Below are 26834 nucleotides of genomic sequence, written 5' to 3'. Positions count from 1 at the left end.
GACTCTTGTTCCCAATTGTGTGTTTTATTTTCCTTTTCATGTTCTTGTATTAAATATGAAATAACCTCCCTTTGTAGAGTTATCAGTTTAAAGCGATGATTCGAAATTAATTATTAACACAAAGTACTAGTCAGTTTCAAGGCACATCACTTTATTTTTGCCATGGACCCCAGAGCTTGAAGTTAGCAGGGCTCTTTAAAACCAATGCTTCTAGCATTTCATTGACTCACACTAAATCGGTCCCTCGATCACCCAGTTAATTTTAACCTTGACCTCCCACAGCTGTACTGCCACACTCAGTCCAAAAAAACTCCCTGCTTCCACCCTTTCAGCCTCTCATGAAGCAATAGTGGAGAGGAAAAACACTACCCATTCCTTTAAGAAAGATTCCGCCTCCTCTCTCATAAGCAAGCGCCTAATGGTAATTGTGGAGTCTCTACCAGAGTCACACACTTTACTACTCGGCGTTGGGAGAAGCCGCCGCTGCCGCCGGTCTGAGGCTGCAGTGGGTTTCTGTGCAGCACTGCAGAATCCACACCTAGAAGACGCACACGTCTACTGCCCTGGACACAAGAAAGCCTTGCATCCTAAGCGGGTAAGCAAATCTTTTATCCATTTTGTCCAGAAACTGTGGGAAATGGAGTGATCACGGGAAGGATTGCTCATCAGACATGCTTAAAATGGATTATGTTAATTTGTCTTCCTTTGGGGCGGGGGGGAGGTCTAGATCTGTGACAGGCAAACGTCCTGTGCAGTGGAGACTATTGTCTGATATGTACCCCTAACACACTTTTGGGGGGCTATTCATAAACAGGCTAACCTTGATGCGTGCCAAGCTTTTTTTCATTTCTTGCTTTCTAAATGCAAAAAAACATCCAGCCACTCCCAATATCTCTCTCAAATACTGCAGATATTTTAAAATGCCAAATAAAATGACAGGCCAAGCGTTTTCTAAATATTTTCTCCCCAAAGCCAGGAAGCCTTCCCCACCGCCCTTTAGGGGTATTTAAAAACCATGAGGCATGGTTAGATTTTGAGCATATGGGAGATGGTGGTAGACTAAAATTTCTATAGCTTTGGTCCAGTGGAGAGAGAAAGCGAGGATAAATGAATCACAGTTTTTGCCAAGACAAGATTCATTTTCCACACTTCATATGTGGGAAGAGGAAACTACATTTTAATTAGCACATTTTTAGGGAAGAGGGAGGGGATGAAGATGAGGGGGATGGCACGAAGTATTTGAGGGGGAAGAGAAGAGTCTGCAGAGGAGGAAGGAAATGAAGTGGCCTGTCGCCAGTGCCTTGGAAACGAAGGGAGATAAGGGTGGGGAATGAAGTTTGCTGTTGTGTGTTAGGGTGGGGTTGACCCAAGAGACCGTGAATAACCAGAATGTCGCTCAGAGGGTGGGCTTGGGAGTGGATTTGTGCCCGTGCAGGACACGTATGCGGGAGGGGTGCAAGCCGTGGGTGGTAGAGAAAGGTGTGCGTTGCTGGGAGGTCTATTTCTAGGGTAGGTCTTGTCTGGGCGGCGGGGGGTGGGTGGCCCAGTGTCACCTGTGGATGGATCCACATCCCTGCAAAGTTTACCCGGCCCCGAATTCATTTTCAAGGCTGGCAGTGACTTGACTTTTCACCTCCAAGAGATGAGCTCTCATAAGGTCTCAAGGCCAGGGGCCAAATTCGGGGTGAAGACCCTTGAGGCGTACAAGTGGAGCTGATAAAAGAGAGCCCCTGTCCCTCTGTGGAGGTGAGTAGGGGGAAAGAGGCGCCCCCATAAGCAACTATGCTGAGAACACCCAGGCCCCTCCAGTGAGGGGCGTGCGGAGGTTGAACCTTAGCAGTGGCCTCCCGCTGAAGACCCAACAGCCAGTGTAGGCGGTCGAGGTTGACTCTGAAAGCTGTGGCTCAACCTTAGGAGTGTGGCCGGCGGTGGGGGGAGGGGGGCGCCTTGCTCAGATTTGGGCGGGCGGCATTTCCAAGGCGCCCTTCCTATCCCTTGTGGTCGAGCTTCCGTCGGGGTCTTTTACTCCTCCGACCCTCCCGCAAGGCACGCAACGGATCGAAGCTGTAGAGCTGGAGGAGGACGCTGAAGAGATGCCAGACAGCTGCCCCGCACCAGGCCCTCCCAGAGGCCAGGCCTGTAGGGCCCCGCGGCCGCGGCTTTAGAGACTGGGCACGGGCGGGAGAGGAGGGGGCCGTAGGGGGCGGTACCAAGGCTCTGGAGGGGCCCGAGGGGCCGCGTTGGGGGCGGGGCCTTGAGGAGGCGGGGTCAGGAACATCCTGTGATTCCGAGGGGCGGGGCCAGGACGCTCGGGGACCCGAGGGGTGGGACCAGGGGCGTTCGGGGGACGCGAGGGGCGGGCTTGTGGGGGTGGAGCCAGAGGCGCCTGGGGGCCTAAGGGCGGGGCCTTAGGGGCGGGGCCAGGGGACGCTCGAGGGCTCTCGGCCAGTCCCGCCAGAGCGTGAGCCGCCCTGCCGGTAACGGTCGCGGGGGCGCGGGGCGGGAGGGGAAAGAGAGGGGTTTAAATTGTATTTTTAAAAACGGAGAGCGAGAGCTAGAAGCATCGTGACCCAGGTGTCGCCGCTTCCTGCCTCTCAGGGCTCGGCGCCCAGGTCCCTCCCTCCTCACGCCCCCTCCCCTTCTGCCCTCCCCTCTGGAGCCGTGCGGCGCTTAAGAGGCGGCGGTGGAGGATCGCGCGGCCGCTGCAGTCCCGGCGGCCGCGGAGGAGGGAGGGAAGCACAAAGCCGGCTGCGCGCTGCGAGGTAATCCTGAGGGGAGAGAAGGCGCGGCCTTTCCACCGCTTCTCGCGGCGGGGACGGCAGGCGCCCGCGCGGGCTGGGCTGCGGGGACCCTTCTAAGGGGGTCGCGCGGGGGTTGGATTGCGGCGACTTGCAGGGCCGAGGGGACTTTCCTATTGGCTGCCCTTGCGGCCTCAGGTGAACCCTTCTCCCTCCGGGACTGGAACGGGAGCCTCGGGCGAGGAAAGTGGACCTGAAGGGGAGGATCTCCGGGCGCCGCGGGGTGGGCCCGAGTCTTTCGGGCGTCCTCTGATTTCTCCCAGAGGACGGGGAGTTCTAAAAACCAAGAACTGGCCGAAGCTTCGGGATCCGAGGGACCTTAAGCTCTGAAGGTGCGCTCCAGGAGGGTTGGGAGGTTCCCGCGCTTGGAAAAAGGTGGAGGTAAGGGAGGAAGTGTTGGTTTGTTTTCCTCGTTAAAAAAAAAAAACACTTCTGTTACCAAGTTGAGAGTATTCAATCAAACCTTTCTCCTGTAATCTGTGTCCCCATCCCCCCGACACACACCCTCCCACCCCACCCCTACAAATGTATACATGTTAGGTTGTGCTTCCTGCCCGGGGTGACAGGCAAGAGTTGGCTGCAGGTCCGGTTAGCTGGTGTTTGGGGGCGTCCAGGCTGTTTGGAAGTATGCCATTATAGCTGAGGCAAGACCACAGAGACAGGTAGAATAAGCTAGGCCTCTAGTAAAATAGCAAGAACGGCCTCAGGTAAACTTTTTGTTGGAGAGATTTAATTGCAAGTAGGTGCCCGTTTAAAATGGGAGCGTGAGTAAAACCACTAATTTCTTTGGCACATGTGCTGTTGTAATTGACCTGCTGGAGTGGTGTGGAGAGAGAAGGAATTTAAATCAACCAAGAGGCTTTGAGTGGGAATTTATATGCAAGTTTGGTGAGGGAGTTGATAAGATTTGGGGGGTAGGAATCAGCTCCATTTGGAAGGTGCATGAACTTTTTATGTTATGACACTAGATTTAGTAGTATGAAATGGTTGCTTTTCTTGGAATGGAGTGCATCAGCACCATGCTGGGTTCATCCTACTTTGGGCTTTGGAGGACTTCTAATTAGATTGTTAAAGGGAGTAAAATAAGAATACTTCATAATTTGTCATTTTTAAATAAGATGCTTGAGTATTTTGTAAAAAAAAAAAAAAAAAAGTAAGCTATAGGACCCATTCATTTATAGGGTTAAGTTACTTTTGGAGCGAATGTATAAAGTTTGTATATCTAAACGTCTCCACTGCATTGTAATTGCACTGTAACTCATTTTCCTCTGCTTAAATTGAGCAGATTACCTTTGCAGAGGGAAGACCAGGAGGAAAAAAGGCCACTTTTGCTATATTTAAGTGTTCCTTTTTCCAAAGAGTTCAGTCTCTGCTCTTAAAACTCTTAAGTGACTGAAAAATGTTGGCAATAGTTGCTTTTAAAGAAAAAAAATTGGTATGTCTATTTTGAATGTTAAACATAATTTGAGCTCTTGAGATAGTTGGTTATGAGGCATTCAGTAAGTTGCAGCTTTTTTACATATATGTTATAAGGAAATGCTTGTTGGTAGACATATGACACAGGTGATCATAAGACATCTAGGAACTATTTTGCATGATAGATTGTATTTTCAGAATATGTTTTACATTCTGAAAATGAATGAGAAAATGATATTGCACACTTTGCTATTTCTAACCCCCTTTTCAATAACGTTACACCGGTATGAATGCAGGTTCTGCTCAGTGACGTTTGAAGTGTGGATGTGGTCTTTGTAAAACCAGAATGTCTTTTGAGAGTAAGAGGACATAGCATCAGCCCACCTCCTACACACCATCCTCAAACCCAAATACAGGGCAGGGCCCAACCTCTGAGATTGTGAGCCCTCCTGAAATAGGTCTCTTGTGCCTGAGTGTTTTTGTTACACTTAAGCCTGTGCAGGTTGTTAGCTATTTAATCTCTGCCATCTCAAAGTAGTTGGTTAGCAGTACTGGGCAGCACTTTTGTGTGTCATCAGAGTACAAGAAATTTTATTTCTATTCGAGAAAGAAATCATATAAAATCATAAAAACCCAACTCTGAACAAATTGGGTTTGTAAAATGTTGGGAATAATACTATCAGAACCATATGAGTTTTTATGTGTAAAGTGCTTAGAATATAGTTTGGTCCTCAGTCTTTTATGTGTTTATCAGCATCACTATAAAGTTACTTTTTTTGAAGGTGGTTCTATCATGTGACCCAGCAAGTGAAGACTCAGCAAATATTTGTAACAGCCAATATTATTTGCTCTACCTCTGTGCCAGGCACAGACTTTTATATGATTAATCCTCATAACAACCCAATGCCTAAACAGACATAAAGGTTTAAGTATTTTGTATAGCTCGTAGGCACAGACTGGCTGGTTCTGAACCCAGAGCTTGATTTGAAAGTAAGTCCGCATAGCCAGTAACCCCTGCTGCTATGAAACTTGGGGTAATACCTGCAAATGAATGAAGTATCTTCACAGGGTCTCCAAGACTGCAGCTGTGCATATGCCTTGTTTAGCAACATCCTCCTGTATTCATATCACGAAGATGCGTTTAAATCTGAACGGCAGTAACCAATCTGCATAAAGTAGAATCACCTTTTGACTTTGGAAGAGGATTCTCTTTTCACATGACATACGTGTAGCTCGAATGCTAGATTGTGGGCTGTACCATGTTATCTTTTTAATTACTGAAGATTCAAGTCTTTTTTTGTTGTTCTTTAAGCTTGCCAGATGTGTAGGGCCCCAGCTGGTCCAACAGGCTCTTTGTTGATTCTAGTTCTGCACTAAGTCTTGATCTTCTGATTATCAACACTGCATCAACCTGAGGTGAATATTAACTTCAGTTTGTTCAAAATTCCACCTGATTTACCTTTTACAGTTAGCTATAAGTGGCTTTTACTTTGTCACTCCCATTCCTCAAGGACCTCTGTGTTGATGCTTCACCAGTGTCATTGATAGGTCAAGCCAGTTAATTATAACCTAAATTAGTAGCTGTTTGAAGTAATGTTTAGGATTACTATTGTAGAGATCAAATATGTCCTTTGTTGGCAATTTAGTGAAAGGTAATATTAGGGAGCAGTGTTTAAAAACAGCATCCGTTGAATTAAGAAAGCTCAAACTGTATTGAAGACTCAGGTTACTAATATGTTTCTCACACTAAATACTCATTTTTCTGATATTAAAATTCAGTGCTGTTTCAGATTCCTTTGGAAACATTGAACATGTAGAATTTGAATAAAATACATTTAAGATGTTTAATCAAGAGTACTTTCTTTTAAACATAAACACCCTATTTGAAATTAATTGAGCAGTCGTAGACTGTGGCTAGTCATTGAGATTCAAAATGGGTGCCCTAATACTTTATTTCATGTCTTCTGTTAATGCTTTATCATTTGATCTTGGGGTATGTGCCCTAGTATTTCTAGATGAGATTGTTATGAGGTATTTCAGGTCTTGCTAGTGACTGAATTCTTTTGGCCAAAAGCCAAGACAGTTTCAAATTTTTACTGCAGTGGGTTGTGTATACTAAGAATCCTCTCTAAATCATACAGGTTAGCAGTGTTTCATTGACTATGGCTTGAAAGAAAAAGTTTGTTATCCCTTGTATATCCCTTATGTCTAATAAGTTAGATGAATTTGATTAGTTTTTTTTTCTTTCTAGCAGTAGCTAGTTATGGACACACATGTGTAACCATACTACTTGGAGGATGCTCTTCCTTTCAGGTGAATTACAAAATGATTCACCTGGCATTCATGTAGTGATTATTTGAATATCAACTGCATGCATAGAACAGTTTTAATTGAAATTAACTGAAAGTTTAAAATGTTAGAGAAAAAGACGTGTGTGTGTGTTTTGTTTCATAATGTTGATCCCTTATATGTGGACTAATCACAAAATCAAGCTCAAAAGTAAGTTAATTACACAATTGAAAACATACTTGAACGTTAAAGTGCCATTTAACTTACTGTCAAGTCTTAGATGATAGCGTAGATAGTGAGAATCAGAGTCTTTTGTTTTCTTTAAATTATTTTCTTTTTGTGTATCTTTGAAAAGCTGCATCAATAGTAGCTTTCAGGTTTCTAGGACATGACTTACTACACTGAAGGAGCAATTTAAAAGAGTATCCTAGAAACCTTGAAGAATAAATGTGGTTTTCATAATTGTCTAGCATAACTTAAAAAGTAGTTGCATGATCACCAAAAAGTATAAAAAATGGATGAAACTCATCCTTGATGTCTAAAGGCTTTTTGTTTTTGTAAATTTCCTTCTTAGGAAGATTGATTGTATAGACTGGTTTTTAACTATGCCAGAGCTGAATTATTATTATAAAATATGTTTGCTAAGTCGCTTCAGTCGTGTCCAACTCTGAGTGACCCTATGGACTGCAGCCTGCCAGGCTCCTTTGTCCATTTCCTTCTCCAATAAAATGTGTTTAGTCTTTGACAAATAGTTATATCTTTATAATGAGGTGAGATATAAGTTGATTTTACCTAATGTCAGGCTGATCTGTCTCACCATCGTATATACTTTACAATTACTTGTTTTAAAAGTTGGTTTTAGTTAAAGCTTAATTGGAAATGGGTTAGGGTTAACCCTAACTCCCTGATATAAAATGAACTTTGAAACCTCTTGTTTTAAATTGCCTGAAACTGGACCTGAGGATATTGGTATATAGCAGTACATTAACTAGCATTTAAGACTGCTACTGACTCAAACAAGGCTAGAGTTTGAAGATTGGGTTATGAAGCTCACTTTTTCTGCCATAGACATACTGACCTCCATAAGATAAAAAACTTCCCACAACCAGCCAGCCAGGGGTTGAAACACTTTTTAGAAACATAAGGGCAGTAATAACAACTTACATTCTTAAAACCAGTGTTTTGAAGAAGAACACTGTATATATTAATAAAACAATTTTCAAAATTTAATGCTCACAACGTTCATTAAGGGAAGTAATACGAAAACTTAACTCTAAGTAACATACATGGAATTCTTACTTTATTCTTTTTGCTGATTCTCATACCTCTTTGAATTTGTTCTTGTAATTTTTCACTCCCCCATCCCCCATCAAAGAAGGGCTTACTTCAGATGGAAGAGGAAGGGACGGTGCAGGTGTGAGTTCAGGAGCCTGTTTAATTCAGCTCCCAGGGCTATTGTTGGTTGCTTGCTAGGGGAGCTGGAATTTCAACAATGTAGAAAGCAGTCAGGTTGGAGCAGTGCTGAGCTTTATCTGTATCTTGGGGACTTAGTCTGTGCCTTTAATTTGTCACCGTCAGCAATGTTTCTGTGAAGTTCTTCCACAATGGCTTAGCTCATCCAGTGTGAGAACAGCATTTCCTTTCTCTTTTCCATACAATATTCTTGTCCTGTCATCTTTTGATCCGCTGGAATGACTCCATGCTATAGCAAAGAGATAGGTTTCCTTAGTATCCTCGTGGAGAAGGTAATTAGGCTTATTTGGTACATCTAAAGAAGTATATTTTGGGATCAAGGCCTCCGCAGGGATCCCTTTTTTAATCCTTCAGAAATTAAGAGCCAGCAACTGTTAGCTGCATTGTTACCTCTAATCTCATTTGTCTTATTAGTACATAAGGAAAAGATTCTGTAAGGTCAGCCTTTTATTATCCGAGGAAGTGTTTGGGGAAGGGTGATGATGGTCAGAGCTCAAGTGGAGTTGTGAATGGGCTTAGGTGCATAGGGTGAAAGTGGACAGGGCAAAGAGATGGTTACTGAAATTGGTATGTTTTTCCCATTTCTTATCCCCACTCTCAGTGCTTTTGTTTTTTCCTTTTTAAAATTTAAAAACCGTGTTCCTTTTACCTTACCTTTCTCCTTTGACTTTTTTTTGCCAGGACTGAGTTTTAGCTCAACTAGAAAAGGTGGAATTTTTAAGGTGATTGCTGAAAAGTTTGGCTTTCACCTGGAGGTTGCACTAAAAAGAAATTTCCTTCTATTTCTGTCCACAACTGTATGCTTTTTATTTTAAAAAGTCTCTGAAACAGAAGTGTGGGAAACCTTGCTTATCATTAATAACTGGGAACTATTATGTGTTAAAGTAAAAGACAGTTTAATGAATCAGAAATATGTATTTGTTTTTTGGAAAACTAGGTGTACAGTAATTTTGTATTAGGATGTTTGATTCTTTTTAAGTGGGTATCAAAAATTATATGAATTTTTTCAACCAAAAATGTTGAAAGTAATATGAAAGTAATACATCTTTCATTAGTCTTAGTGAATGTTGATAATGACAAAATCATAGTTTTCCAAACACTGTGCTACCTTGAATACCTTAATGAGATTTGATAGACAAGATCTGATCAGTAGCCACTGAAAGGCCATTACCTCTGTATTAGGGAAGGAACATTTTATGCCTGAATAAAAAAGTATACAAAAGGCTCTGAGAAGCCGATTACTTGGTAATCACTTGTTAGGTGATTTTATTAATATTGTGTTTGATGTTTTATAATCTGCATTTCCCTGGGCTCTTTAAAAGTGTCTGGTTGGACCATCAACTTTTGATGAATGAGTTTCTGGAGGGAGCTTTGAAGAAAGAATCTCTGCTTTGTATCACACCTGAATGTCATAGAACATGCTTCTTGGCGCTTGTGTGATTTGGGCTCAAAGGGAAGAGTGCCATCTACTGAAGGGATGGCCAGCATCGAGTTGAGCAACCCCAAGTTTTTGTTGCAGAACTTTCAACTGGCTCCTGGAGAAACCAGACTCGGCTTCATCAAAGAATTTGACAGAATCTTAACAGTAAGCGGAATTGTTGCTTGCTTAATTTTAATTATGCTTGCCAGCAGGGGGCCTGAACACATGATGAACTAATTCACTGCCTGTTGAAATGCATGGGGAAAGAAGAAACTTGAAAAAGTTGCTGAGACGTCTTCTTAAAAAATAGTCTAGCAACGGTTAAATGATTGTTAAATTAAAAATGGTAAAGAATTGTTTTAGTGAGGCATGTTTCTTTAGTAGCACTGGTTCTTGATGGCTCCTGCAGACAATAAAGCTGTTGTTTAAAATTTGGGCTTCAAATCTTTAGTCATTTGTTTAACTGGAGGTAAGGGTTTTAGAAGTATTTGAATAATTTGGTTAGTTTTTCTCTCTTACCTTTCTCTTTGTCTCTGGTTCTAAGGCAGATTCCTGCTTGAGTGAATTCAGTGTTTCGAAGTGGATTTTGTTGCTGTTTTAGCTTACTCAGGTGGCCTCCTGTTTTTTTTTTTGTCGTGTGTTCCCTCACTTCCAGAAACTGCTTATGGTCATAGCCAAGGGTAGAACTGGAGGTAGTAGAACCAGGTATAGGTCAGGGGTGGAGGTTTATGATACCTGGGACAGACCTGTCAGAGCCAGACAAGAGGGAATTGGAAGGAAGCTTTGAAATTGTTATGATAAGAAGGATATCTTTGTTATGTATCTATTATATATAATTACTTAATCAGTAACCACTTTTCTCAGCCCTTAAAACCTGCCAAGGATCCTGTTAAGCACTTTACGTAAATTATCTGAAGTTTAGTTAAGTAACTCGCCCAAGATCATACAGTTAATAAGTGACAGAGCCAAGACTTGAGCTCAGAGCTAATTCCTTTAAACGCTCTGCTCACCTGCTGTTTATTTAAGCTCATTCTTATTGGTAACTGCACAAAAGACTAGAACTGAGATCACAATGATATTTCTGCCTTTGCTGGAAAATACTGGTGGTTTTTGCTTGTTTGTTTGAAGAAGGTGGTAAAATGGGTAAATAGGATTGAGATTTCAGTAGAATCAGGAAATATGTGAGAGACAGACTTGCAAATATTTGGCTTGTCTATAATGTTCAGTTTTTGGTTCCTTTTGCTGTAATATTAAAACCACAAGAAAAGTTCATTATTGGAGCATTGAAGTGAATTGTTTCACGTTGCTAAAAATCTGCTTCTTGGAAAGAAAGATTGAGTTAATGAAGGATTTTATGTTCGATTTGGGAGAGGGAGTGGGATGGGGATAGGTAGGGATTTGTTCGTCTTTCTGTATTTTCGGTTCAGTCAGTCAGTTGTGTCCGACTCTTTGCAACCCCATGGACTGTAGCATGCCAGGCTTCCCTGTCCATCACCAACTCCCGGAGCTTGCTCAAACTCATGTCCATTGAGTCACAGATGCCATCCAACCATCTCATCCTCTGTCGTCCCCTTCTCCTGCCTTCAGTCTTTCCCAGCATCAGGGTCTTTTCAAATGAGTCAGTTCTTTGCATCACGTGGCCAAAGTATTGCAGTTTCAGCTTCAGCATCAGTCCTTCTGTGTTTTGCTTGCTCCTAAATAGTTTTATTGGAGAAGAAAATGGCAACCCACTCCAGTGTTCTTGCCTGGAGAATCCCAGGGACGGGGGAGCCTGGTGGGCTGCCGTCTATGGGGTCACACAGAGTCGGACACGACTGAAGCGACTTAGCAGTACATAGTTTTAGGTTGTAGTACTTTTTGATATGGCAATAATATTGCATGTCCACAGCACAGTGAAGTTCAATCATGTGCAGTCTGAGGTCCTGGGGTAACCTCAACTTCTTGTGCACATCAGGTAAGCTCTGTAGACCAGATAAGTACCATCTGACATACCATTGTGTAGTTAGACTTTTGAATGCATGTATTCTCTGTTAAAAGATATTTAACACCTGACTAATATTGAGTATGTTTTTGGTACACAAAATATATTTTAACTTTAAAATATGTTTTGACCTTAAAAGACATCCTTATTACTTTAAAAGCATGGGAATCATTATTTTGGTATAATACAAAGCTTCTGAAATTACAGTTCAGTGATGGTTGTGCTGTGTATTCTAAAACCCAATTGCTCTTTTAAAATTTCTGACTCTTTCCCTTCATATGTAGAAAGATTACCCTTTATTGTCTGGAAAATCCCCTTAGGAATATCAATTATGTAACTCTTAGAGATTCTGACTCTTTATCCAGTCAAGCATAAGAAAAAAGCCAGCAACAACTAAGATGACTATACAAAAGATGTTACTTGCCAGTGTGTGATGAATGCTACAGGTACAGATAACAAATGCTATAGGTCATCTGATCAAGAAAAAAGCACCAATGGATAAAACAGTCAGAAAAAGGTCCCCAGGAAAGAAGAATAAAGGTGGTCCTTTAAAGGCATGGTAGAGTTTCACTAGATGCAGACCATGGAAAGGGTTTTGGCAAGAAATTTTTGACCACGAAGAGAGTAATCCTTTGGGACTTCCCTGGTGGTCCAGTGGCTAAGACTCCATGATCCTAAAGCAGGGAGCCTAGGTTTGATTCCTAGTCAGGGAACTGGATCCCAGATGCCATAACTAAGATCCTGCATGCGGCAACTAAGACCCGGTGCAGCCAAATAAATAAATATTAAAAAAATAGTAATCCTTTTTCCTGTAGCACGCTGGAGATAGTTTATAATCATGGTTCACAATCTCGTCTCACTGTAAGGCACTTGAAGGCTATCACATACTCTATCGGAAACAGTGCCAAGGACACACTGCCGAGGAAGCGTGTGAGAATATTGCAGGGCGAGGAGGAGAGGGTGGCAGGCGTGGTGAATATCAGGTACCTTTTACAAATTGTTCCCTCTGGACCTCACGTGAAAATGATTGATTCATAGGAACATCTTTATACCGCTATTTGAAGCCGGTAATGCTTAGGAAAGTTGGTACTTGCAAAAAGACTTTAGAAGTCCTCATCATTCCCAACACTGGACAATGAAAGCCTCCTTTGGGGAGAAGGTATATATTTTTCTTAAATCTAAATTCATCCATCATTTAGTTTGTTTGCTGAATACTGGAGTATGGTTTTGCTGATGGCTCTGTTATAAGTTTTGAATCTAACATGTAGATAGATGGAGTTGTTGATATTATGAGATTTAATAATTTTGACTTAATTTTTGTGACTATCTTGTTTTGGATACTAGAGAATTTGTTCCAATTGTCTCAATTTTCTTAGATTTGGTAACATTTATCACTTACTATTTGAAAAATACTTAGTATAATTAACTATTCAAGTTATTTTGGGCAAGTCACCGTTTCTTTTTCACTGTAGTTTTTTAAATAAAATATGTGAGGGGTTGAGATCATTTTAAGATCCATTTTAGTTTGAAGAGGCTGTGATTGTAGTTCTTAGAAAGGTGAGTTTAGCAATTAGTGGTTTTAGTTGAAAGGTGGCTAAGAAACATATGATTGTACTATGTGAAGATCCTGGGACTAGGTCTGATAGAAGGCTAAGACAACCCCTTGTCTCTTTGTGTATGTGGTAGCTGAGAAAAGGACATCATCATTTTGGGAACTTGTCCATTCCCAGAGTTTCTTTCAGTTCTTCAGAAGCTAAGGGCCTTTGGCAATGGACAGTGGATAGATCCTCTTTGAAAACAATGAAATAGGCAAGGATAGTAACTTTTCCTAACGCCAATTAGGCTTTACGAAACACTGAACTTTCGTTTCAACTAGAAACGTTGACCTTTTTTTTTTTTTTAAGAAATGTACTTTCTTTCCCCATCACAACTTTATTATGTTTTGGTATATTAGTTCCTCATAAATATTTCTCTGACCTCTCTTTAGCTTTTCTGAGCACCTTTATGCTTCCTTTTGCTTGTTCATTTATGCATTCAACAAATATTTATTGAGCATTTACTATGTGCTAGACCCACCCCACTCCAGTATTCTTGCCTGGAAAATCGCATGGACAGAGGAGCCTGGGAGGCTGCAGTCCATGGGGTAGCTGAGTGTCGGACACAACTGAGCGACTTCACTTTCACTTTTTACTTTGATGCATTGGAGGAGGAAATGGCAACCCACTCCAGTGTTCTTGCCTGGAGAATCCCAGAGACGGGGGAGCCTGGTGGGGTACTGTCTATGGGGTCGCACAGCGTCGGACACAACTTAAGTGACTTAGCAGCAGCAGCAGCCCCTCTTCTAAGTGCTGGGAATACAGCAGTGAGCAAAACAGATAAACTCTCTTGCCCTAAAGGAGTTTATATTCTTGGGGGTAAAGAAAAATAAATAAGTAAAATATATATTTTGTTGATATAAATATTTTAGAGAAATATAGAAGGGGGAAGGGAGATAAAGGAAGTGTTTGGGGGCAATGACAAATCTAAGTGACCAGGTGAAGTCCTTACTAAGAAGCTGACATGTATGCAAAGACCTAAAGAAGGTAAGGGAGTGGGTGCAATTGGTACTCTGTCTGTGGGTTCTGCAACTGCAGAATCAACCACAGACCAAAAATATTTGGGAAAAACAATTTCAGAAAGTTCCAAAAAACAAAACTTGAATTTTCTGTTTGCCAGGGCTTCCCTCCCTGGTGGCACAGATGGTAAAGAATCTCAGATGGCAATGCAGGAGACCTGGGTTCAATCCCTGGGTTGGGAAAGTCCCCTGGAGAAGGGTGTGTGAGGGGCTTCCCAGGTGGCTCAGTAGTAAAGAATTCCCTGGCCAATGCAGAAGACTCAAGAGACCCATGTTCTATTCCTCGGTCGGGAAGATCCCCTGGAGGAGAAAATGGCAACCTACTCCAGTATTTTTCCCTGGAGAATTCCATGGGCAGAGAAGCCTGGCAGACTATAGTCCATGAGATTGCAAAGAGTTGGACACAACTTACAGACCGCACAACAACAACAGATTGTCCCTTTTGCAGTAATAATTTATATTATGGTGTGTGAATTGTATCTCAATTTCTGAAGAAAGATACCAGGAAAAAAGTGTGTGTGCGCGTTCATATGTACACAAGAATAACTGAGAAAAACTTAACATAGATCTTACTTCCAAAATCAAACTAGTTTCCCCAGTTGATGAAGCAGGAATTAGCATGCTAAACTTGGTTTAGCTTGGTTTGCTTAAAGAGGCAGAGTGAAGATACTTAGATCATTCAGGTAGAAATCAGGAAGCAGTTTGTGATCCTGTCTTTGGCAAGTCATGGATGAATCTAAATGTTTTTAAATGCCCAGTTTCATGGAGATGACCTAGATAAGCAAAAGAAGGCTCTGTAATAATCAGTTTTGTGGGCTTCAGAAAGCAGGAACTCACTTATAAATAACTTTATTAGGTCTTAAGTCCGTAAGATGGCTTATTTTTTTCTCCATACCTATAATTAAAAAGTATGGCGAACTCAATTCCCAGTAATTTTTTTAGCCAACCCAAGATGATATTTACCTTCTTAAAAATATTACCATCAGAGTTGCGTGTTGAGGAAGTACACGAAAGGATTGTCTTCTTTAACTTTCATGTACCACCCACCCTAATGTTTTTTTTAAATTAAGATTACCATAAAATTCACCCCCTAATTTTATTAGAATACATATACACATATGTATTTTCATGACCTTTCCTGGTGGCTCAGCGGTAATCTGCCTGCCAGTGCAGGAGACTCAGGTTCGATTCCTGGGATGGGGTCTCCCTGGAGAAGAAAATGATAACTCATTCCAGTGTTCTTGCCTGGGAAATACCCATGGACAGAGGAGCCTGGCAGACTACAACCGTGTCTCAAAAGAGTCACACACGAATGACTTAGTTCTAAACAAAAGCAACAATACATGTATTCATATATTCCTCTATTAGAATAATATTTTTGGTGGCTTGATATGTTTTCAGCATTTTAAGAAAGCATATGTGAACCAGACAAGAGCTATAGTGGGGAAAATAGATCCTTATGTAACTGACTCCAACACTAGCCTGAGAGCAATGCTATCGCAACATTTATAGGAAGTGCAGATGGGCACAGAAAAGGGAAATGTTTATCCCACTGGAGAGTAATAATTCACAGAGGAGATGACATTTGAGTTGAGCTTTAGAAGATCTCTTAAATGTTGAAGACGAGACTAAGTTACCGACTGGAATAATAGGCTATGCCACGGGCATGTGGGTCTGTGGATGGATGTGGTGGAAGAGAAAACAGGAAAGATAAGGTTGAGAGCACTAGGTCATGAAGGCCTTGGGTGCTATTTTAAGAAATTTAGGTTTTATTCTGTGGCACTTATTTTAGCTAATGAGAGGCATAATCAGATGTGTCTGAGATTTGGTGTTGTGAAGAACGGAGTGATAAAGAGTGTTGGCAGAGAGACAAGTTAGAAGGCATTTAGAGATAAACAGATGAACTAAGGCAGTGGCTTTGAGATAGAAAGGGAGGAATGGGACATCTTGGACACAGAAATCCATACAACTTGCTGAACAATGAGGATGTTGAGGGAACATTTGATCACCAGGTGTAGACATTTAAATGTTGTATTTTACTCCATTTCTGATACTCTGATTTATGACAGAGGGAAAATACACCTGTTAAACTAGAATTTAGGTAGATTCAGCAAGGCTTGAATGTATCTTTTCCTTACTATACATAAAAGACTTTAGAAACGTGACTGTTTCATAATCTTCTTTAATTTTTAGTGCATGTCAGTGATTAGTCAATTTTCCAGTCTTTGGCGATGTTTTCATTTGTGCATTTGGAAATGGTTGAATAATCATCATTTTGGCAAAAGGACAGTATTTTTGTTTCCAAATGCAACTGCCTTCCTGTGCTGTGCTTTTTGTTTCATTTTATACTTCTGTGTGCCATTGTGCCATCTTGAATTTCCCCCTGATTTCATTTAGTGATTTATCTTGTAACCTATAAAATAACACATGATAAACACCTGTAAGAAACAATTAGAAATGTCAAAATCAGCTTGCAAAATCATTTATTTTTTCTGTGTAAATGTAGTGGCAAATCCAATCCAGTAAGTTTTTTTACATTTTTGCTTAGTGAAACAATTAAGATTTGGCTCCTCTGATGTTTTTCATTGCTTATTTACAGGCACAACTGACCATTCTCTTTGTAGTTCCCTTTAATAAAACATGTGCAAAGAGCGTGTTATATTAGGACACAGTGATTTTATAAATGGGTAGAAGAAAATACCAAATTTGACAGAACTGACTACTGAGTTAGTGTAGTGTATGACTTGCTTTCGTGCTTAAAAATTCTAAGTGTTAAATGTTTAAAATAACTTATTCAAAAGCAACTCAATAAAATTAAAAACACTTTATGGACATCCAATACAATGAAAGTTTAAAAATCAGAAACGTAAAGGCACTCTCGCTGAATTTTTTTTTTTAAAGCAAGAAATATTTTGTTAATTTGATTCTAAGGTAAACTTACTGTTTGAGTCACATTTTTATAAAATCAATTTCATTTTAAAATATTTGAAATTAACTTTTGAGTATGAAATATGAGATCATGAAGCAAGATCCAAAAGGCGCAAAAGAGTATACAGTGAAAAGTAAGTTGTCACCCCATCCCTGAACTACTCTACTCTCTCTCTTCCTTGTATATTATCCTAGAGATATTTTTGACTGTTTATTTTTAAATTCCTGAATCAAGACTTTGCCTGCCTATACCTGGTAGATAAATTGCTCTATAATATTGCTGCATAAAATACAATTTTAGGCTTAAAACAATCTGAGGAAATAGCCAGCCCTCTTCTTTTCCTTGGTGTGTTTTCGAGATTCATTGTCTCTTAATTAAAGAGTGTGCTTTCCTAGCTTACCCTCCCATTCAGACAAAGCTATGGAAAGTGGTCACTGTCATCATCTTTCACTCATATTTTACCCTAGGCAATGACGGGTAACTTTTATGAAAGCAAAGCAAATTCCAGCTGAGAAGTGCTCTCATGGAAAACGTCCTCAAGTAGGGAGGGGGAAAAATGGTCAGCCTTTCCCATCGTGTGCATCTGCCCTGTTAGGCCAGCTGGACTGGACTGCTTTGAAAGCTTGACTTTTAATTTTTTAGTACTTGGCATTATTTTGTTGATTCTGCCTTTGGCTACCCACCAAGTCATAAGATTTTCCTCCCAAGCCTTGGGATTACCTGACTCAAAACTTTTCGATACTAGACTTGGTTTCTTTTCTTCTTTGGGTGGTATTTAATAGAACATCATTCCTATGCAGATACTGTAAGAGTAATTGTCTCATATTTGTGTATATGTGGAGGGGTCCTTTAAAAAAAGTTTTCCAATGTATTTTTTCATTTCTGTACTGGTTATCTTTTATTGGTCATTGTTGCAAATTAGGATATTCAGCAGTGATCATGTTCCTCAGGGAGGAGTGTTGGGCAGAGGTCATGGTCAGGGAAGCAGAGTGTGTCCCCTGCACTGGGCCCTCTCCAGTGGTACTCGCTTAGCTGCTCATGTTTGAGTTCCTTCTAAGAAAGGCAGTAGTTGAAAAGTTTGTAAGCTGCCAGCATGGTAGAAACCCCAGCAGTGCTTCCTTTCTTCACGTAGACATACTTGTCATACCACTAGTAACCTCTTTGAAACACTCCAGCAGTGCCTTTAGGGGCAAAATCCTACCTCATATCCAGATTGGCAGCTCCCCTGTTTTAACATCCATGAGTTTCTTCTTCACTGATGTGAGTGATGCCATCTTGGAGTCCCGGGTATCTGCTGTCTTCCAGTACTTTTTATTGTGGTAAAATACACAATATAAAATTTACCATTTTTAAGTGTACAGTTCAGTGGTGTTAAATACATTCATAATGTTGGGTAATCATCACCAACATCCATTTCCAGAGCTCTTTTCGTCATGTAACTCTGAAATCTGATACCCATTCAACAATAACTTCCCATTCCCCTCCTATCTTCCTGGATCAAAAAAATTATTTTAAGATCAAAATTTTGGGTGATACAAAGATCTATTATTCCTATTCCTAATCAAGATTGTAATTTGAAATCCCTATACAGGTCTGTATTATGCAGCAAAGATTATGATTGACATTCAGGGCCCTGGAAGATTGAGACAAGGGTTACAGAACCTGTGGCCTTTGATACACATTTCAAAGTGAAGAATTATATAGCCTCATTATAATTAAAAGAGACCTCACCCCTCAGCTGTGCAAATTATATGTTAGTGGATGGGAGAGGGAGGTTGTTAATTATGGGAGAGGCAGAGATCAGCAAACTGGTGCTAGCCAACCTCTGCCCCCATGACCTAATAAAAAGGAAGTTTCCCAGTAATAGATACAGAGACTCCACAGGTTTGCACATTTCACTGGATGCTAAAATTCTGCCTTTGTTGAATCATTCAGACCTTCTATTATGAGTCAAAGTGTGAATTCTCTGTTTGCTTTAACATTTGGAGAAGCAGAGCTCAGTAGACTGAGGAGGAGGATGAAATCTAGACCCATAGAATTTTGGAAACCTTCGCTTCATTTTTATGGATCAATGACCTTGTTTGATTAAGTGAAGTGACATCTTCAAAATGGCTGATCTAGACTCAAAACTGTTATCTCTGACTCTCGGGCCAGTGCTTTTTCTACTTTATTACATTCTCAGCCATGTTAACCCATTCATGCAATTCTGGGGTGAGGGAGTTCACCAGAATTTCACTTAGCCTTAGGATGGGAGACCTTTGTCTCTTAGGCTTTTGAAGCTGCTTTTCAAGAAAGAGTTGGTACCTTTGTTTGTTTTAATCTCTTAATGAATTGGGGAGTATTTTGTAAAGCTTTTTTCTAAAAATCTGGACTTTGTCATGAACTTTCTTGTTATCTTAACAAAAAGCTTTGCTGACCTTCTGTATGTTGTTCCCGTTTAAGCATGCTCCCCACTGAAACAAGTCATGTACGTGGTAAATGTTTCTGACATGTTTAGGAACATTATATTGAAAATTCAAACTGGATGTATTTGGCTGCCTTGACTTTTTTTTTCTTTTGGAAAAGAACATGTTTAAATGAGAAACAGTTCCATCCTCCAATGAAAAGGAAAAGTTTTAGGTCATTCGTTTGAGTAAAATAGATTATAGAACTTCTGGCCTCAATTTTCTATTATTTTCAACTAAGTGGCACATAAGGCATAGTGCCTTACATAAGGCACAGTGAAGGAAGAAATGGGACATATTAGAAATGTTGATGTAATAGTATAATTTTGTGATTAAACTCTTTATCAAATAAGGTTTTTAGTCACCATTTGTTGCATCATACAAGGACTTTGAATGGATTCTGTCAGATTTTTTTTTCCAGTGTTTTGCTGCGACAGTTGATTTCATGACAACAGTTTCAGGAGGCATTAAGATAACCAAGTCTATGTGTGAAAATAGCTAGTGGGAAGCTGCTGTATAACACAGGGAGTCCAGCCTGGCACCTAGATGGGTTGGGAGGGAAGGGATACACACACACACACACTTATGGCTGATTTGTGTTGTTTTATGGCAGAAACCAACACAACATTGTAAAGCAGTTATCCTCCAATTAAAAATTTAAAAAGATAACTGGCTTTTTTTTCAAAATACTTCATATGGTCTTCTATAGTACATCCTTCTGAGGAACTGAAAAAATTCATTCTTATGGTGGGGGAAATAAATAAATAAAATAGAAGTGCTTTTGATTTTACTGTGAGTGTGAAAGATGTATTTTGGTCTATTTTAAAATCAATTTTAAGGAGTAGATACAAAATCAAAGTACTTGGACATGAATCTGAGCAAACTCTGGGAGACAGTGAAGGCCAGGGGAGCCTGCAGTTCTCAGGGTCTCAAAGAGTCAGGCACAACTTAGCAACTGAACAACAGCAACAAAATACTTACTGGAGAACTTTGAGTTCATTATTTTATTAAGTTGATTTAAACCACTTGGGGGCTAGCAGTGTTTCATGGTAATTACAGGCCTAGGAATTCCTTGGTAGTCCAGTGGTTAAGACTCCACACTTCCATTGCAGGCACAGGTTCCATCCCTGGTCAGGGGACTAGTATCCTACATGCCACACAGCCAAAATACCCCAAACCTTTATAGATCAATTATTATGAAAACCATGTCGTATCTCTTTTAATTATGATTTTTTTAAAAAAAAGCTTCTATTGGTGCTTTCCCCTGAGATTTTGGTATATAGAAGATAAAATGCCTTTTAAATAGAAACTTCAATTACCTGAAATTCCTTGGATCCTTTAATGGGAAATAACCAAATGATTAAGCATACAAAAGGGTGTCAGGGATGTATTGGAAGCAGTGACTTGTAGGTGGGTGTATTTTCACTCCTGTATCTTGTGTGATCTACTGTACTTAGAATGATCATTCAGAGGGAAGACCGTAATATTTGCACAGGTCTTAAGCAATAAAGACAAATATGTTCACAGATATATATGAAACCATAAATTGGAATGATGGCTTTTTAGATTTTGGAGGAGCATGGATGAGAAGGCTACATGTTTGGCTTCTTACTATAAGACTTGACAATTATTTACCATTTATGATCAGAATAATTAATTATATAGGTTTCCCCAAAGTGTTTTGATAGCCTACTACTTTTTAAGAGTTTAAGAGTTTGGGCCTTCTGTTCAAGAATGGCTTTTGTACAAAGTTTGATTTGAAGCCTCATATGGAGGCCCTAGGCTAATGCTGTTTCCTTCCTCAAAATACAAGTGTAGTTTAAAATTTTCTACTATCCATGTTGAAAAAACTACAAAGAAACGTGTGAATTTTATTGAACACAGTTTAAAAATATTTTTCAACATGTAATCAGTATTAATGAATTATTTTCATTGAAGTATTGATTCAGTGAAAAATTAATGAAATATTTTGCCTTTTTTTAATATACCAAGTCTTTGAAATCCTGTGTATATTTTACACTGTAGTACCTCTCAGTTCACAGTAGCCACATTTCAGGTACTCGTGGTCACACGTGGCTGTTGGCTACCAAATTGGACAACATAGCCCTAGAACATCTTTCTCTTTTGTCCCATATCAGTGGGGCAGATTCTTCCACTAGAAATTTATTCCAGGGGGGCTAAAGTTTTGCCATCTATCTGTGTGTTTGATCTTCTGTAACAAGAAGTTCTCAATCATATTTGGTTTGATCATTTTTTGCCTTTATAATGTGATAACCAAAACCTAGTATTGCTAAAGAACTGTCAGTGTAACTGAATGAGAACTTTAGAGGGCAAGTTCAGTTGGTTGTGGGCAAGTGAAGAGAGCTGGGATCCAAAAGGAAGGGTCAGCACTGGGTACCACAAATTGAACAGAATCCTGCTGTCCTTGAGCAAGTTATTTCACTTCTCTGAGCCTTTTTGCTTTATTCATATGTGAAATCAGGATAAAAATACCCATCTCTTGAGTTGCAATGAAGATTAAACAAGGTAACACATGTGAAGTGTGTACCTATGTTGCTCAATAAATTTGTGGTAAATAATTGTTGCTTGCTTACGTCTTCCACTCCACTCCCAAATCCTGCTTGTGAGAGGAATAAGAAAGAGGAGGTATACCTAAAATAAATGTTGTAATATAGTCAAGAAACCTATTCATTTACTAAACTGACTAGGATTCAGTGTTTGTCCAGAACAAACTAGTCCCTAAGCATTGTGATTGAGATTTTAATTTAGGACCATTATCTGGAAGGTTCACAAAGTAATAATGTGAAATAGTTCATCCTCCGCATTGTTGAAATGAATAGTATCAATTTTATTTCAGTAATCAGTAAAAATAGCACCTGCTGCTGCTGCTACTGCTGCTGCTAAGTCGCTTCAGTCGTGTCCGACTCTGTGCGACCTATAGACGGCAGCCCACCAGGCTCTGCCGTCCCTGGGATTCTCCAGGCAAGGAGTGAGTTGCCATTTCCTTCTCCAGTGCATGAAAGTGAAAAGTGAAAGTGAAGTCGCTCAGTCGTGTCCGACCCTTAGCGACCCCATGGACTGCAGCCCACCAGGCTCCTCCGTCCATGGGGTTTTCCCGGGAAGAGTACTGGAGTGGGGTGCCATTGCCTTCTCCAATTTAAGAGAAAAATCTCAACTATTAAAATACCTCTTTTTATCTTTTTCTAGATATGATAGAAATGCATCATTATCCGTTTCTTTAAAAGTTTTATCACAAGGGTTATTGCAACTTGGAATTTAAATACGTTTGCATCTACAGAAGGCTAGTCTTCAGAGTACTAGTATACTGATGATTTAAACTTGTGTAGTACCTGGAATTAAGGAAATCTCTTCTAAATGAAAGGAAAGCTGTCACTTGGTGACTAAGCTTTATGTTACAATGCAAGTGACCTATTGTTCTTGCTCAGACATTACCATCAGTTTGTATTTTTAGATAGAAAGGAGACTTGCTGTGTCATTAGCCGGGTAGCATGTTCTGAATCTATTTGGAAGGAGGGAGGTTTCAATTATACGTGTATTTCTGATTTTCTATGCGTTTTGAGAAATTTATTTATAAATTTGAAATACCATTGACATGTGGGAAAGCGTGGAGTGTTTTGAATAGATGATTAGATTAGATGTGAACTTTTCAAAGCTTTGTATGCACCCAATGTGTAGGCCACATTGCTGGTAATGTTCTTGGAAATTGGTCACATCTAAAGAGTCGGTTCTTTGCCAATAGCATCTGGTTGCATTTTACGTACTTTGAAAGTACTTTTTGAATTGTAAAAGAGCAAACCACATGACATATTTTCTTACCTGATTGAAAGTTGTTTACAGTTATAGATGAACTTTAACAAACAAAGGCATAATTGTCCAAATGCATGGATTCCTAACACTGATACCTGAGATTCTTATAGTTACCAGCTTTTCAAATTGTCCAGACTTCTACATTATTCTAGTGACCCTGTACAGAGGTCGTCTTATTGAAAGTTCTTTCAAGTTTATGGAATTTTGAAGGTACTGACCTGATTGAAATACACTGTGCTGATTGGCGATTAAGAAATGGTGTTAAGTGACGTGATTGGCATTCCTCTATCCATTGCTTACAGCTCCCTACAGGTGTTACTTGTTACATATATAGATCTTTGTCATACCTAATTGTGTGAGCTTTTGATGTAATAAGAGTAATCTAGGGCTCAGCCACTTAGAAAAGATTTGTAAGATGTATTAAGTGGCCTAAATCTAGGCTAATTTGTGAACTGGGCAAAATATGTCCTTGGTTTCCTTAAGATCCCCTTCTCAGAACCCCTTTTTTGCTTTCTTACTCTTAACTTTCCAGGTGCTAACTTGTCTCAGATAATCTCTGTTGAAGTGTTAGCTGATTAGTTCACCGCTTTTCCAGAGATGTTTACATTTTAAAAGTGAGGTTTTTAATAACAAGGCTTTCAAGGTCCCTAGTGGGATAGTGGGGCTTCCCAGGCGGTGCTAATGGTGAAGAACCTGCCTGCCAGTAAAGGAGACATAAGAGGTGGGGGTTCAGTCCCTGGGTCAGGAAGGTCCCCTGGAGGAGGGCATGGCAGCCCACTCCAGTATTCTTGCCTGAAGAATCCCATGGACAGAGGAGCCTGGAAGGTTAGAGTCCATAGGATCGCAAAGAGTTGGTCATGACTCAGGTTACCTAGCATGCATGCACACAGTGGGATGGTGAATAATGGGTTTTAAAAGGGTAGAGTCTTCGGACTGGGCCCAGGCTTGGGATCAGGATTATAGAGCCCCACTGCCCAGTAACTCAGGCACTAGCTGTGTATAGCTACTGACTGCTTGAAATGTAACTAAGACTTAATTGAGATTTAGTGTTAAGTGGGAAATACATGCTAGATTTCCGAGACTTTGCACAAGAAAAAGACCGTAAAGGAACTCAATTTTTAATATTTATTACATGTTGAAATGATGATATTTTGATATATTGAATTAAAATATATTGTTAAAATTAAGTTCACCTGTTTCTTTTTACATTTTTAATGTGACTGCTGGAAAATATAAAAGCAGTTGTGGCTCACATTTTATTTCTGTTGGACAATGCTGTTGTAAGAGTTTACATTGTGTTCTTACTGTTGGGAGCTTGCAGAGATTCAGGGAAATGCCCCTCAGGACGCCTCAGCTACAGCTCTTCCGGCTGACTTGGCTGGGGCGCTTCCTTTTATGTGCTCTTCTAAGAGCCATTGCCCACAAGCAGCCACTCTTCTCCCCGCTTCTTCTCTAACTCTCCCAGTGAGAGAGTTACTCTGCCCACCACTGCAAATGATTGCTGGTTCCTGACCAGCTTCCTGAAGCTCAGTTCAGTTCAGTCGCTCAGTTGTGTCCGACTCTTTGTTACCCCACGGACTGCAGCACGCCAAGCCTTCCTGTCTATCACCAACTCCTGGAGTTTACTCAAATTCATGTTCATTGAGTCGGATGCCATCTAACCATCTCATCCTCTGTCATCCCCTTCTCCTCCTGCCTTCAGTCTTTCCCAGCATCAGGGTCTTTTCCAGTGAGTCAGTTCTTCGCATTAGGTGGCCAAAGGATTGGAGTTTCAGCTTCAGCTTCAGTCCTTCCAATGAATATTCAGGACTGATTTCCTTTAGGAAATTTCTTGAAGCTAGATGACTAAAAAGATAGATTTATAAGTACCATATATTGGGTACCTGCCGTGTGTCAGATAGTGTGCTAGGTACTTTATATAAAGTCTTGAATCCTCCCATCAGTTCTTCAAGATCGATATTACAAATGCCAAAAGAGATCCATGTATATTGTTCTTTGCCCTGGGTTAGCTAGTGGCAGCTATGTGGCAAAATCAAGATTCTGTCCCAAATCTCTCTAATCCCAGAGCCATTGTTCTTTCTCCTTTATTATGCTCTACTCATGTTTTCCATTAACTGTGTGTGTGTACTTTAGTCTGAAAAAGAATGTTCAATATGAAGGGGTCTCTGGCCAAATAGTGTTGACTGATCTTTGGTTTCCTTTGTCTTGGTGAATGACCTCAGTGCTCCTCACTCCAGGTTGCCTTCCTTCCCTGTCTACTACCTAGCAGTAGCTCAGACTTTAATGGAGAGACTTAAGTTATTGACAGTGTGTGGAGCAGGATAGATAATCTTGAGGCCTCCTGGGAAAGAGCATCGCTTCCACCTTGAAAATCAATCAACAAAGAATGTTTCAGATGCCTTCAGGAAGAGACACAAGAGGAAAACTTCTCTGAATTCCAGGGCTATCAAATCTTAGGCTTCAGAGACTGGCCATATAAGGAAGGGTTTTTGTTTTTAACAAAGTTTTTTTTTTTTCTTAATGGGTTGAAATGAAATAATGGGATAGAATAAGCGTATTGAGCTGGATAAGTCTTGTATAACCCTAGGTCATCTCTTGATGGCTGTGTCCTTGACATTATTGCATGAAGAATGAGAACAAGAGAGAAATAGTCCATGTGTTGGCCTGTTTGTCTATACATTGGAGTAGATGTAGTCATAATCCATGAATGCTCTGGAAGGCTGGATGTGGCATTTACTCTGCTGCCTTCACTTGGCTCAAGCAAGTGGTAGTGACTTTGAAAAAAAAATAAGGGGAGAAAAGGAAGATCAAAGAGGTTCAAGGAGTGAAACTAGACTGGAGGTGGGCCACAGGGAGGTTTGGACAAGTTCAAAATGCAAAGCCCTTTTATTCATATATACACATATATATTTATAATACTAGAAGCCACGTAAATATAAAATACTGTTATTTCAGGGAAGAAACTGTGATATACTAGAAAGAAAACTGAATTTCTAACTAGGTGATGTGGATTCAAGTCCCCCAGCTCTACCATCCCTACCCCTGTAACCCTAGGAAACTACAGAATCTGAGATAATCATTGTCTTTCTCCCTCTCTGACTTTGCCTTCATGTTTTAATAAGATCATGATGAGTTTGAAAACACTTTAGATAGGCTCATGTGCTGTATTCACGTTGTTAGTGTTTTTATACTGTTGTTTACTCTGCATCTGAAGTGTTACTTACCTGAAACACCATTGATAGGAAAAAATGTGTACCCGAGAACTCTAACACGATTAAGGGAAGTTAGAGTTAAATGGCCAGCAAGTCAGACTAATTTGGCTCTCATCCCTAGGCTTTATAAAAAGGACAGTGGCAGCCTTGTGGGTGAAGGGAATGTAGACCTAATTGCTTATTTAATTCAATCATTCATCCTTTTAACCCCTTTTAAAACTTGACTTTTGTAGGTCGATTATATAATGCCTGAGTGTGCAAGCACACACAATGTTCTCTTTAAGTGAAAAGCCCGATTCAATGACTTTAAAAAAAAAAAAAGATTTTGATATATTCATAGTAATAAACCTGGTTTGCATTTCTCTGAGGCTCATGGTCTTCAACTTCCGATCACGTTAGTAAAGGGTTGCTGTAACTACCAGATGGCAGT

The 26834-nt window shown here is 40.3% G+C and overlaps 1 protein-coding gene across 8 annotated transcripts in view; it reads left to right on the top strand.

The window, feature by feature from the left end:
• Window positions 1-310: 310 nt before the first annotated feature.
• Window positions 311-26834, top strand: part of ADD3 (adducin 3 (gamma)) — a 129486-nt gene continuing 102962 nt past the window's right edge. For 3 of the 8 annotated variants that reach the window (XM_010859377.1, XM_010859380.1, XM_010859372.1), the window contains exon 1: window positions 311-595. The gene's annotated coding sequence lies outside the window, so the exon portion shown is untranslated. The other 5 variants (XM_010859375.1, XM_010859370.1, XM_010859378.1 and 2 more) reach the window with 4 other exon arrangements.

This window comes from Bison bison, unplaced genomic scaffold (assembly GCF_000754665.1).
Source record: "Bison bison bison isolate TAMUID 2011002044 unplaced genomic scaffold, Bison_UMD1.0 scf7180017864456, whole genome shotgun sequence".
NCBI classification, from domain to species: Eukaryota; Metazoa; Chordata; class Mammalia; order Artiodactyla; family Bovidae; genus Bison; species Bison bison.
The sequence above is the reverse complement of the archived record's forward strand: the minus strand, read 5'-3'. Positions and strand labels throughout refer to the sequence as shown.